The sequence below is a fragment of the Streptopelia decaocto genome, assembly GCF_964273445.1.
Source record: "Streptopelia decaocto genome assembly, chromosome: Z".
Classification (NCBI taxonomy): Eukaryota; Metazoa; Chordata; class Aves; order Columbiformes; family Columbidae; genus Streptopelia; species Streptopelia decaocto.
Genome location: NC_138657.1, coordinates 34,532,921 through 34,542,126, shown reverse-complemented (window position 1 = coordinate 34,542,126; position 9,206 = coordinate 34,532,921).

Sequence of the window (9,206 nt, the reverse complement as noted above, 5' to 3'; positions counted from 1 at the left end):
TCCAGTTTTGAGAATTTTTAATAGGTAACATCCCAGGTATCAAGCGAGGCAACTGGAAAGCCTAAATAAACTCATGAGACAAAGGCTGAGAAGTGCTGGGGACAATCAATTCAGGATTACCTACAGATGCTCAGTATTTCAGAGGCTTGCAACCCTCTTTTCTTACCTCCTTTCTTTTGATCAGTCTGGAGACTGCTCTTTGGGTACACCTTAGTTCCTCAGAAAAACAAAACAAGACAGAATTGGATACACGCTGGGAAAATTTCATTAAGAAATGTAAGGCTTACTTTCTCACTCTCTTTAGATCAAATATTGAAAGAAAATCAGTGCTGAAGTACTCCTTAACCACAAAGATCTCCAAGGAAGAAATTTATCTTAATCCCAGAAGGAAAGTCTGGCAATAAAGCCATAGCCATCGCTCTCATAACCCAGTGTCCGCCAGTAGATGGCAGAAAAGTCAAATGTTAACCTACATTTTGTTCTTGCACCATAAAACAGGCCGCAAATATTACTGATAAAATGCAATATTAATTTTAAATACATTTTTTTCTCTGGATGCACAGTCAATTTCTTGTTTAAGTTTCTGAAGAAGTGCCTGGCAAAGAGATCAAGGAAGCTGAAAGAAACCAACAGCAGTGAGATACAGTGGAAAGTTTCACTAAGTGGCTAGGAAATTGCAGTAGCCACTAGTTGATTTTAAATCTGGATGAAAGCAGTATCTTAATTGTTAAATCACTTAGGAAAAGACTGTCATATTATGATTGTATACAAGTATTGCAACAGAGTTTAGAGGCAATACAAAGTCCCAATGTCCTTGTCCAGCTTTACACAAATTCTTCCACGTCTACCAAGATCTGATATAAGTATAAAATAAGATACAGAAAGTAGGATGTGACTGAATTCACCACAGGTAATACCTATATCTACATGCATAAATAAAAAAAAAGCTTGTCTCACAACCTATGGGCATCTTCTCACTCCAGTCTGCAGATTTAATCCCTTCTCATGGTGTGAGTAGTAGTCTACTAAACTTTCCAATTGCAGAAGACTACTTCTCCCATACTGCCTGTCATAGCGGAGGTCTGTTAGTAACCCTCTTCCCTTTTAATAACAATAAAAGCCACTGTCAATGATATTTCCTGCTTGGATTTCCTCACCTGTCTGTAAGCTGAGTCCTTCAGCTTACGATGCTAAAGAGTTCAGCAAGAGCCAAAGCAGGTAAAATGCTTACCTTGTATATCGTATTAAACAAACATGAAGTCTAGGAACACAGCATAAATGTAATAAAAACTACAGGGCACAGTCCTGTATGAGCAAATCCTGGAAGTCTTCTTCCTAGGCTAGTTGTAAATGATAAGAGGTAAACAATGGAGGGAAGCAGATGGGGCATTCACAAACAAGCTGCAGCCACAGAAGCCTCTGAGACACTTTGTTTTCATTTTGTCTAAACATTTCTAACAGAAAAATCTAAACATTAGCAAATGTTCATGTTAGGAAGACATAATATTCATATCTGTAGCTAGCAATAAAGAATGTATGTCATTTCTAAACTACTACCTTTTTATTGAATCAAAGGTTTCACAGAGCCAGGCACACGAGGGACTTTGTGGGACACTTCACGAGGGCAAGAAGATAGAGGGGTCTCTATTTTATTCACCTGCAAAGCCACGGCCCAGCAATGGGACCAAGTCACAGCTCTCCACCTCGGTGGCCAGCCCATAGACCCCACCAGGCCGCAGGAACAGCCGCGGGTTTTCCCCTGAGTCTCTTGCTGCCTGGAGAGGCACCCAGAAGGTGGAGACACTCCACCACAGTCAAACCCCAGGCTGATTGCTGGAGCCAGGCACTCCAGCTGGGGCTGGAGACGTTGCCAGGGCCGACATACACAGATAATATTTAGAAATTCAGGAACAAGCAAAAGCCAATAAAATATGCTTGATAGGCTATCAATATTGTCTAGAACTGAGAAAATTATTCAGAATAGTCCATTTGTTCTGCAGCTTTTGCTGCCTTTTTCTTTTTTTGTGAAAAAAAGTTTAGAGCATTAATTACAGTTACATGTTTCATGACCATATGACTACGACTACTTAAAGAATTCACATGAAGTAGTGGATTTTTTTTCATTGCAACAATTGATTAAACAAGTTCTATAAATTACAGTCTGAAGCTTGAATTATAAACTCCACAGCTAACCAGCAAATTGGAATTTGCTTCATTTCAAGTTTGCTTTGAAGCTTTCAAATCTGTTTCTGGTGGTTTAACTTTAATTTTACATAAATATTTGCTTTAAAAATAGCATCTTTGCTTCAACATATACATTGCAAATGAACCTAAAGATAACAAAATACAGAAGATAAAGGCTCCATCTCATGTATTTTTCTTCATATTGCACATAAAGCATGCCTGAGTCACTAGGCAATAAAGTGGACATATCTGTGCACACTAATTGTAAAGGACAACCTTAAGGAGCAATAGAGAACCCTACAGATTTTGAGCAGGCTTTAGGTAAAAATATTTTCTCTGTAGCAATAGATTTTTCTTCTATCAGACCTGTTCCTCTCAATTTGGCTCACAAAGCATGGTCTTCAGTGACCATGATATACTGCAGAAGTAGTGGGGCAAGAGGGGTGCCAGTGAGGGACACTGCCAGGATAGGCTGACAACATCCAGAGGCTGGATGGAGAAGGGGAGGAAGCAAACAAATGCACCAAAGTAAGCAGCTAGAAAGCAGCTGGTAGAGCTTTAGGGCATTAGAAACAGGCATTACCCTTCGATGCTGTAGGCACCTGAAACAATTACCCTGCCTTTTGTGGCCAGCAGAATGCCTTCAGGTGTGGTCACCACCAGTTTGCTTTCTGCTGTGGAAAGAGCTCAGAGAAGGTTTTGAAAAGGGAACTGACATATTGAATTCTCCCTGGCTACCTCTGCTAAAAAAGCCAATTGGTTCACACTACTGAAAATTATTTCCAGAACTACATCAGACCCTCCTTACTGGTATGCAGGGGGAAAATTTGCATTTATAATTATTTTTTACTGATTGATGCCTAAAAATGTGTAGCTATATATAACCTTTCAAACTGTCAATAGCTTGCAATACAAATTGTAGCATACACCATCATACACTGTCTTCTGAAATATTTTCCACTAGATGCTCATCTGCATTTGTTTACCTTTCTCTACTTCAGTATTATTTCTATGCTTTCTGGTCATGCTGTTCACTTAACTATGGTAGCTGAAAGACTTAAAACAAAAGAAGGTGGAGGAGAAGAAAGCATCTTAGATGGAAGAGCCAAGAACATTAAAAACATTTTTCTAAGACATCTGCATGATGCTCATCAGCATGGGGTTAGCTGTGCACAAAATATACATCTCCTGGGGACATTTCAATGTTCACTTAAAATCCCAAGCAATAGGAAGCGTGGAATGAATGGATAGCTGTCCCAGAACTTCGGCATTTTGTCTCAGCAAAAACTGGAATAGATAGAAAATTACGTTACCAAAATTAATAGATTGTCAGCAGAAATCTGTGCATGAGTCAAATTCTCACATCTTGTCATCAAAAGATCTGATGTCATTTGTTTGCAGAATGATAAAGCTATGCAAAAATCAAAATATTAATTTTCTTTTCCTATTAGGTAAACTTTTGCTACCATTTATACTCATGTGAATGAAATTAAAATTGTTGCACTTTTAGAAGTTTTGCCATATTTGCCACAGTGAAGTTCTTATGATGGCCCTTCTTTACTGACTCTTCATGACCGTTGATTCCATAATGAACCAAATTTCTGCAAATTCCATCAGTTCTGCTAAGTCTTGTAACTGAGGTATATACAGTGCCTGCATGTTCTGTAAAATCAAGGTCCAAAACAGAGAGAATGGGGAAGAATTTTCTTAAGAAAGCTTAGTGCAGCTGGCAGACACAGGAGAGAGGCCCTGAATTATTCCCGTTCATTTTGAGGATGGTATCCTTGGCTGCTTAAAAGAATGCAACAACTTTTCTGGGCATATGCAAGCAGCAAAGTGCCACTCCTGTTAGGAACGAAGCTTTTCCACCAACAACAAAATAGTGTCCTGACACTGAACAGGGGAAACTCTGCTGCTTGTCTGAAATATCAAGCTTTCCTAAATGTTAAACCAGAGGACACAGTGAGGTAACCCTCTTGCAGCCCCCAGAGACATCTAGGATGCTCCATGTTCTCCTCAAAAATGACTAACATTATCTGCAAGCAAATACTTCCACCAAATATGTGATCCACTTGCTTTAGGTGCTTGGGATTGCCCTGCTCCTCCCCCCAGTAGAATCCTGAGGAGTAACTTGATGGTGATCAAAATGAAGTTTTCAAAAGTTCACTGTTCATCTTACTGACTGCTGCTTTTTCCAGACCATTCTGCCTTTTTTTTTTTTTTTAATTATTATTCAATACAGCTTACATGAGGCAAAAGGCATAGCTGTTCAATAGACAGGAGAGAGGGAGGGGTGCAGTACAAGGCTGCAGCCACACATATGTGCCTTCTACTGGCGTCAATCTGATTGCAAGATCCACTTGTACTGGCTGCAGTGCAACAGCCTCAGCTTTTCTCTTTCTACAGGAGCTGTGACTCAGGAACAGGATGTTGTTTCATAGCGGATCAGAACATGCAAATTGCTATTGCCCATGGATTAATACAGCAGAAAGGTGGAAATGCTGTTGCCAGTCACTAAAGCACAACCCTGCCTGCAGCTGTAGGTCCTGACTCCAAGTCTTTACAAGCCCACCCCTACCTTTCTATCATACTTGCTTTTAAAGCCCACGTTGTTTGGCCATTTCGGAAAAATATAATTAAATTCATTGCCTTGGTCCCCTCCATCACCTCTAAATCACACATATACCTGTTTAACTGCACTGAAATAAAGCCTGTTTCTGCAAAATGAGGGCATGGGAACGGTTTCATGAATTTTGCTTTGAAACATACTGCATGTACTCCATCCACATTCACACAGAAGAAAAGCAATGCATTTTGCAGCCCAGACTCATGGTTTTGCACTGGCTTAGCTATGTCCATTTAGAAATAAACTAATGCAGATGTCAGGTTTGTCTTGCCATTACACTGGTATATGAAACTGTTATGTATCAAGAAAACATATGTCCAAGATTAAGCCTTTCACAATCTGTGAAGAGAACAATAGTGGCCTCTGGGAGTTAAGATGATACACAAATATTCCAGATGCCAGCACTTAGGTAGCAAAAATATTTGTGTGGAAAGAAATTTCAAGCATATCAGGCCAACCTGACCATCTTACAGCCTGAAGCATGTATTAACTTTGCCTGCTCATGTTCACTGGTTCTATAGTTTGAGCAATGAGAGGAGAGGGAGAAAGACCTACTGGAAGAAAGCGGATTCAAGCTGTTAATAGAGGGAAAATCTGCTCCACTCTGACACATGGACATTTCACTTTTTCAAAACGTATCAGAAACAAGTGGTTCAGGAGCGAGGCCTGAGCTAGCAAAGACTGTGGAGCCTGCTTTCCTCAGAGGCCTCCTCTCCGCTCTCCCCTGAGACAGCCTGATGTGCAGACCTCTCTGGGCATTATTGTTGTGAGTCAGTCAAGCAGTCACTGCATGTCATTCAGAGCACCAGCTGTCACTGCACAATAGCATTCATTCCACTGAACAATAAATTAAATCTCCCCCGAGTGCTAGCTGCAGTCTGCTCTGGGGCTTACTATCACTTGACACGTGTTACTCCACATTCTGCACACCGCATGCAGGAATTCAGGGCTGGTGATGCAGACACAGAGATTCTTACTTGAAATCCCTCACGAAATGCAGGTTTTCTTTTTTCCTTTTTTTTTTCTTCCCCCCCCTCCTTTAAATACCAAATCTATAGGAGTTTCTACTAAAGGATTAGCTCACAGGCAGGTGGACAGAGAGATGTAGAACAAAGGTAACTCTGCTGATAGTTCTTGCTGAAACTGCTCTGCAGGAGGTGGTGACTGACAGCTTTGCACTGTCTGTGCTTCCTGGGGCCATGTTAAGAAAACAGCCACGTTTTATGGGAGAAGCAATAGAAACATATTTTTGCTTTGTCCTTTGTTCTACAGGGAAAACTATATACTTGCATCAGTGATGTGACATTTCTTGTTTAACCACATCACTGAATTGGACAATTTTACATCAAAGTATGCATCTGAGTAGCCAGACATTTCTTCTAACTTGTTCTAGATGCTCAGTGCCTTCTTCTTCACTCCTTCCTTCACACCAGGGAGTTCTTTACCACTTCTCTTTGGCTTGTATGAGGCATCCATAGTTCCACTTCGTTTTCTTAACCCGAAGCAAGCTCTCATCTCTTCACCCTTAGGCAGAGCTTTGACCTCCTGAACTATGACCTGCTGGCCCATGATGATCATCTTCATCCCCAGCTGCATCACAATATCTTTTGTTCATATTTAGCATTACTTAAATATCCCCACTACTACAAATCTGTTATGAGGCATCATCCAAAACTGGGAAACAGAAGACAACCTGTAGGTAGTAACAGTCATTTTGAGATATCAAAAAAAAAAAAAGAAAAAAAAAAAAAAGGTTGAGAAAAGGTTGAGAACTTTAAATTTTGCAGAAATACAGGAGAGTTTGTGTTTTCAACTTTTTTTTTGTCTCAAAACAATAGGATTGAAATAGCCAGCATTCCTGTCAAATGGACGTACTGTGTCTGATCAGCTCTGCAAGCCAGCAACCAGCAGGAGCAACGACGCAGACTGTAACAGGCCTTGGAAGAACAGGACAGTGTTCAGTTTCCTGCAATTTGTTTTGCTTCTGGAGGCATTGCTCAACTTTCTGTGTATATTACCGTTGAATATAGGCTCCTCAAAAAAGACAAAACTGTTCTCCTTTGTTCAGCACTTAGCACTTTTCACTGGCTACTATCCCAAACAAAACCCGAATGTTGGAATAATTAAGGTAATTGCTAAGTACTTGCAAAATTACCACAGGCCACTGTGCAAGTGATCACTGGCTGAAATATGAGCTTCCCATGCATGCTTGCATATCTGATTCAAGACAAAACATGTTCAAGTAGGGCATGTTGTGGTCTTGCGAAAACACAACTCATTGAGTTTGCGAAAAACAAAAATGAAACAAAAATAAACTAATCTGGTAATATTCAACTCTCTGTTGCCTTTTATCCAAAACATAATATGTTGGTTTAAGTTTTGAGGATTGGTTATTTCAATTTGTAAAAGGCATTTGGAAAAGCAAGGACAATAGACTATTAATGCTATTAGACAGATCTGTTATCTAATCGTCTGCAGGCATTTTGCTAGCTCTGCTGGTTAATAAAATATTTAACATGAAGCAATCCCTAATAAGAGATAGAAACGTTCAATAAATGAATCTATTATTTCCATCTGGTGAGAATCGTGAGAGGGGAAAAGCAAGTGATTTTTCAAATAACCCATATATTATATTTAAATTAACTGTTACATGTAATTCAGATCAATTTATTTTGCTGTAAAGGAAAGCTAGCCTCTATCACCAGAAGTGGAACTGCTTCTGGGCTTTGGGTTTGTAGATATGTTAAATCTTTTCAACGTGATATCGTGTCTTATCTGATCCTTTTGAATTACTCTGTGCTAACCTTCTGCACAACCTGTTTCACTGGCTATCGCCAGGAGAATAAACCGATATACTCTGGCAACATCAAGGGCATAGATTTTAGGCTTTTTTTCCCCCTTCCCTTTGTAAATGCTCCATAGTGACATATTACCAGACATTCTGCTGCATGTATGTCTAAAGGCTGGTTTGAAATTTATGTTTCCAATACATCTAAGTTAATTTTTATGATTACTTTTCATGATTCCTCTGATGGGCACAGCTAAGTTGCCAGGCCCACAGCCATGGAGAGCACTGAAGAAGGAACACTTTGCCCAAAACAAGAGCAACGTGATGCCATGACAGCCAAGCGAAGGCCTTTGGGCTCGAGGCATGGCACAGGCAGAGGTGCTGCAGCTGGGGACGGTCACTGCTGACAGTGGAGAGAAGAAAGGGGGTGCTGCCAGTGGCAGACAGGGTGACATGGATCAAAGCAGATTTTAGCAGCCTGGATACCCCATCTGCGAACAGCCACATCACTCCTCATGGCTGCATGCTCTGTGTCAGCCTGAGTTGCATGCTGCTTGATTATTCTCCTACCAGCAAAAACATGGAGGGAATTTTGCAGGACAGTGAGGAAAATAAATAGGATGGAAGGGAGGATGCTGAAAACCCACTGTAAGCTGTCTCTTGCTATGGCCAACACAATCAGCCACCGCATCAGGTTGCCCAGCTCACCAAAACTCTTCAAGGGCACTCCTGCTTTCACATGCAGCTCCTCTGGGCCTGGGGAAAGCCAAGCCCTGCAGCAGTGATGATGGGGTGTTCTGGGGCACTGTGACATGGAGGTCCAGCAGATGCCAACCTGGGAGCCTACCATCCTTCCACAACCCCTTTCCCATTCCCACCACCTGGCAGGTTTGTCTCTGCAGCTCCAAGCTCAGGCTTGTCCTCAAGGTTCAGGGTATCTCCTTGGACACATGGGACCCCCTAAAGCCCTGGCTTGCCCCATGCACTGGTGCAGCTGAGTCCTTCCTTCCAGCCTGGTGCTGAAGCTGTGGGTAAAGCTGCACACACGGAGACTTTCCTGGTGGGCAACCTCTGGTCCTTGAGATGAGTTCATAAATGGCCTTAGAGAAGGTCTTCAAAATACTCCTCAGAACAAGCAATGAAAATACCAGGAACTCTCATAGTTTAATCTACCAGCATGATGCTGATGAGGGTGATTTTTGCCAATGTATTGATAAACCATTATCTAGGCTAGGACGGCTGATTGTCCAAAAGTCCATTTTTAGAATACCCCTTAGGAGAAGTAATGAGAGGAACATGAACACTCAGTCAGGGTGGTAAAACTGTGTCAGGTTAGAGCTAAGAAGATTTTCCCATTGTTGGGATCCATTAATAGGCAGGAAAAGGACTGGAAGGTGTCAAAATTTACCGATAGATAAGTTATTTTGTGTAAACAGAATTATAGAAAGTTGGCCAGAACTTCAGAAGGTTGCATCAAAGCTAGATATAGAGACAACATAATGGCAGGTGACATTTAACTCTGATATGAATTAATGTACAGTGGAGGAAATGCTTTGCTCAGATTACTGAGTCCTACACTACTTGTAATGAATCAGGGAAAATTACCTT